Source organism: Castor canadensis, chromosome 14, assembly GCF_047511655.1.
Source record: "Castor canadensis chromosome 14, mCasCan1.hap1v2, whole genome shotgun sequence".
Taxonomy (NCBI): domain Eukaryota; kingdom Metazoa; phylum Chordata; class Mammalia; order Rodentia; family Castoridae; genus Castor; species Castor canadensis.
In genome coordinates this window covers 102,126,063-102,131,877 of record NC_133399.1, presented here as the reverse complement: position 1 = coordinate 102,131,877, position 5,815 = coordinate 102,126,063, and positions in this window count along the sequence as shown.

Sequence of the window (5,815 nt, the reverse complement as noted above, 5' to 3'; positions counted from 1 at the left end):
AAAGCATGAGGCCCTGAGTTCAAACCCTAGTGCCACCAAAAAAAGAGAGAGAGAGAGAGAGAGTCTGTAAACCCAAGATATATGAGGTTGCTGCTAGCAGAGTACATTCTGGTTTATAGTATAGGAGTATTCTCTAAAATAATGGTTAAAAAGTATAGTCAATGCACAAGTCAGTATTAGTATCACAGCAACTGAACTCAGGGCTCCGCACTTGCAAAGCAGAAGCCACATGTCCAGTCCATTTTGCTCTGGCTATTTTGGTGATGGGAGTCTCACAAACTATTTACCCTGGCTGTCCTCAAATGGTGATTCTCTGGATCTCAGTCTCCCAAGTAGCTAGGATTACAGGTGTGAGCCACTGGTGTCTGGCTTTGTGCTATACGTTTAACCAACAGGGCAGCAAGGTAGGTGTGTTCACAACCAAGGCAGGATGTTGCTCTGTGATATAATGACAGGTATGGTACCACTGGGTAATAGGGATTTTTGAACTCCATTATAGGACCACTGTCTTATATGAGGTCTAGCCGTGGCTGGAATGTTATGGAGTGTGTGGCTACATCTGTATATATGCATATGTCATACAATGCACAATATAAAGGAAGTTAGGTGGTAACTTGCTTATTGTAAATCATTTTTACATGTACTTCCAAATATAAGAAAACATAACAGGAAATTAGGTTAAAAAAATCTTCCTTGATTTCAACATCAGGATGCCAATTATTTTCAGTTCTCCCAAGCAGAAGTATTTAGCACCTGGGGACCTGTCATTGAAGTTGGATGTCCTCAATAATGACTGCTCTTGCGCTATGAGACCTCAGCTTCTGCCTACAGCAATCTCATAGTCTCAACCTGGAGAAGATTGTACAGCTTTGACCTCTGCTCTCCTCCCTAGTGGTTGACCTAGAGCAACTGCGAGGACAAATAAAGGAGAACCCCCGTCTACTCTGAGCATCCCGTTGATCCCGTGTGATGTGCTTTGCCCTATCTGCCCTTGAGCTGTGTCCCTATCTGAAGGCTCTACCCATCCTCTGCTCCCAACTCAGATGTACCACTCTCAAGTTCAGGTTCAAGTTCTAGTGCTCCTTATCTCCTCTCACTTCTGCATTTAGCTCACACTCCTTTGTCCCCTTTCTCAGCCACCTCAGCCCACCAGCACTTGCACTGTAGAAAACCCACCTTGCCCTTTCCACTTCCTGGGGTGCTTCCAGCCAGACCTGCTGGGAGTCATGAGGCCCATTTGGTATGCATAACAACTCAGTTCTTCTAAGCCAGCTCTGCTCTGCATGCAGTCTTCTCTAGCAGGTCCAAGGGCATGCACTTCAGATTCTCCCCTTGGGCTAGAGAAGTCCTTGTTCTGTCCTTTTAAGGTGGAATGGGTGGGGCAGATGGATGGGCCTGGACAACAGCAGCCTCCTAGCAGAGGGGGCTGATCTGGGTGTGCAGAGAGCTTGCAGTTCCCCTTGGGACTGTTGAACTCAGTGTCAATAAGACAGCTCAGGCCTTTCTGGAGAGGAATGAGGCACGAGAGATGTAGGTTTGGGGGCCAGCAGCCTGGGGCAGATGTTTGGACCCTGGAAAGGGGCTGGCTACTTCTAGGGAGTCCATGGAAAGAGGCTCCTGGGACAAACTTGAGATTCTCCAGTTAAAGATGGGCCCATGGGGCAGTTAGCAGCTGGATCATTTACCTGGTCACTTTACCCACAGGCCTTCAGTGTAATGGGAACTCTGAGAAGTACTCTGCAAGCGCCTGGGTCACACAGCTCTCAGCAGCCCTTTCTCTCCCCCTGCTGGTCATGTGTTTTAATTATGAAGTCAGGATAGGGGATTCCCAATGGAGAGTCTGGATGGCTGATTCAAACTCTGCCAGCTACATGGCCTAGGCCTGACCTCAACCTTGGCCTGGCCTTATAGCTTCTAGGCCTTCAGAGAACCTAAAGGAAACCTCTCCCTGACCTGCCTTGAAATAGGGCCTCAGGGGGAGGAAAATGAGAATTGTGAAATGGGGCGGAGTCACAGGCAGTAACAAAGGAGGCCACCCAAGTCTTCAACTTTCTGCTGGCCCTGGAGAGAGAGAGAGCCATGGGCCACTTGAGACTTCACTGTAGAGCTATGGGCCCCAGCTTGTCTGGTTATCTCACCCTTGACACTAAAAGAGGTACAAAGAGCCCGCAGGCCACCCTACGCCTGCACCTTCTTGTTTCCGTCTTGTGACCGTGCTTAATTTAGGCCAAAAGAAAACAGCTCCCAAAATAGACCTGCTCCGAGAGGCAGCTGCGGCTGTGAAGAAGGGGGAATGTGCAGGTGACACGGGAGCCTAGTTCTCCTCAGGTGTTACGTAACCCGGGCTTGAAAAGGAAACTGGGGCTGGTTATCTGCGGAGGAAAGCAAGCTTGCCCTGCCCCTTCCACAGTCTTCCCCTCCATTTCCCCAGACCCAGAAGTCAGCTACAAGGTCACCCCTCAAAGCATCCCTCTGGGAGCCTGCCATGCATGTCTAAGTGGTCATATGACTCCTCCTAGAGCAGGCTGGGAGCCTGGGATGGGTCAGGAGACTCCCTGGAAGGGTTGGGGCCTGAGGTGGATTTTTCTGATCCAAGGATGGGGGCAAGAGAGAGGTGACAAGAAAGCCAGCAGGAGGAGACTGCTGCTTTTGTGTAGGGTTGAGGAAGCACAGGACAGGAAGAAAAGCCCTGTGGCTGCTCCCTGGAGGGGTCTTGTCCTTTGTCTTTTTCATCTTTGCCTCAAGTGAGTCTCAATGGCGCAAGAGAGCTGCCTCCCTCCTGTCACTGTCTCTGCATTCCTCCAGCACTCATTTCATCAGGGCTGCCTGGGGACAGACCCCACACTGAGCACAGAAGTCACCACTGTGAAAACCAGCTCCTTGCCCATAGGACCTCTGAGTTTAGAAGGGGGGAGAGCCAGGACTGGGGGTATGGCTCAAGTGGTAAAGTGCCTGCCTAGCAAGTATGAAGCCCTGAGTTCAAACCCCAGTACCACCAAAAAAAGAATAGGGGGAGCCAAAGATGCAGGTAGAGTTTAGGGCAGTGAGGGCCAATGGAAGTATGCACAGGCCGGGTAGAAGCCCCAGGAGGAGGCACAATCTTTGGGGCAGGAACAGGATCAAGATGATCTTCCTGAAGAAGTGACTTGGGAGAACAAACAGGAAGGCACAAAAAGAAGGCAGCAAGGTTGAACTGGAGAGGGAGGGCTGTAGATGGTCCGGACAAAGGACAGAAGGCATGTGCAAAGGCCCAAAGGCCAGCTGGACAGCATGTCTCCATGAAAAACTGCAACTCTTGCAGAATACAGTTGGCAGACAGATTCAAAAAGGCAGGACAGGGATGAGGCTGTTGGGGAAAACAGAGGTCAAGAAGGGCCTTGCAAGGAAGCAGGCAATTCAACCTAACAGAAGTTGGGGACTGGCTAAGGCAGAGTGTTCTCAAAGCATTGGCAGCAAGGCCAATTTTGCTAAAAAAGCAAAATGTCAGCCCTATGTCAGATCTACTGCATCGGAAAGTCTGGGCTTGGGGATAGCTGACTGCTTTCACAAGACCCCCTGAGTGGTTCTGATGCATGCTAACATCTGAGAACCACAGAGCAGAAGACTTGTATGCAGGCCCAGGCGGGAGAAGCTTACAAAGTTCTCTCTGATGGTAGAACAGGAAATGGCTTGGAGGTGGACAAGACCGGACGTACAGCAAGAAGAAGGATAGGAGCGCCTGACACCTGGGGGAAAGGTTGGCGGTCATTAACTTGGGAGTGGTGCAAAGTACCAGCTTTGAGAAACAATAGCAAGGCAGCATGATGGCTTTGATGGGCCCGGCACTCTTCATTTTGTGGGTCACTTCTTCTATTAAAAAAATTTTTAAATAGAAATTTAAAATTTAAAATTTAAAAAATTTTAAGCCAGACAGGGTGGCCTCACCCCTGTATTACCAGCTACTTGGGAGGTGAAGATTGGGAGGATATAGGTCAGCCCTGGCAAAGCCCATCTCAACCAATAAACTGGCCATGGTGGTTCACATCTATCATCTCAGCTACCCAGGAGGCATAGGCAAGTGGATTGTGGTCCAGGCTGGCTTGTGCAAAAACACACGACCCTATTCAAAAAATAACTGCAGGGAAAAGGGCTGGAGGCATGGCTCAAGTGGTAGAGCGACTGCCTAGCAAGTTCAATGAGTACTTACCTGCCTGACCGCCTCCCCTGTTTAAAAATTATGTTTAGTGGGTGTGGCAGCTCACTCTGTAATTCCAGCCCTCAGCAGGCTAAGGCAGGAGGATCTCAAGTTTGAGGCCGGCCTATGTTATATAGCAAGATCCTGTCTCAAAAAAAAAAAAAAGTTTGATGATTGTATTTGATGTAAAGATGAACATACTCCAAGTTGAATGATGGTAATTCTCCTCTGATTTTAAGAGAAATGGAAATATTTGTACAGATCCCTGCAAGTATTGTGAGCCCTCTGCACTGTGCCTTGTGGGTACATCATCCCTGAACATTCAGGCAAAAGTCTGGGCAGAACCTGTCCCTTGACTGAATGGAGGACAGAGGAGGCATCATGGCTAATACCTAGTATCTGGGCTCAGGGGGCTGGGTGGATGGTGGGTCACTGAAGCCACACCCAGGCTACAGCAGAAGAGCAGACTTACACAAGGAACTTTACACAAGTTCAAGTGCAAGGTGCTGGAGGAATATCCAAGTGGGAATATCCAGCTGCCAGTTGGATTTGTAGGCTGGAGCCTAGGTCCAGATGTGTAGGTTATGGCCATAAAGGGCTGGCTGGAGTAGGGAAGACCTGAGGTTACTGTGGCAGAGAATAAGAAGACAGGGTCAAATGAGAGAAACCCAAGGGACAATGACATTTAAAGGACAGACTAAGAACAGCCTGAGAAAGGACAGTTAAAGAGGTGGGAGGAAAACCAGAATAGTGTAGGTAAAACAGAAGGAGGGGAGCTGTGCCAGGGGAGTGGGAGGTAGTCAACAGTGTCAGCACTGCAGAAAGTCCAGCACACGCACAGCAATGCATGTGCCTTGTGTTGAGGTGCCAACAAACAAGGTGGCCCTGGTCTTGACCCATGCGGGTGAAGACGTGATTGAGAAGCCTGGAGACTCGGAGTAGAGATTCTTTCTCTAAGATGTTTGGTTGTGAAGGAAAGGAGAGAGTTGGGGAGGTGTCTGGTGGCCTTGTGGGGGTGCAAGAGAGTGTCTTATGTTGGTTCCCCTGGAAATAGATGCTGAGGTGGGGTTTTGCAGGCAGGAGGGCTCCTGGGGAGTGCTCTCAGAGTGGGGGAGGCAATGATATAACAAAGGCCTCCCCAAAGCTTGCTGGAGCAGCAGAGCTGGGACGGCCCTTCAGAGGCACCTCACAATCAGGGAAGGGGGGCTTCACCCCACGACTGGATCATGCCTTTCTATTATCTGTATTTTCTGATGCTTTGATATCCGGGGCCCTGCTGATGCTGGAGAGATTGACCTACCCTCAGGGACTGCAATTCTTGCAAATGATTCTCCTACAAACACGTTTTTTGTTTGTTTGTTTGTTTGTTTGTTTGTTTTGAGACAGGGTTTCACGATGTAGCCCAGGCTAGCTTCAAACTCATGATCCTCCTGCTTCAACCTCCTGAGTGGGTATTACAGGCATGTGTCACCAAGTTTCCATATTTAAAGCAAACAATTTAAAGCCCCTGCCTTCTAATCACCTCTTTTATCCGGCTCAGGCCACTATTAACTGGCCCTAATCACAGAAGGATCAGGTAGAGACGACAAATCCATTGGGATTATTTAAATTAAGCTGACTGACCCTGCTTTACTTTACATT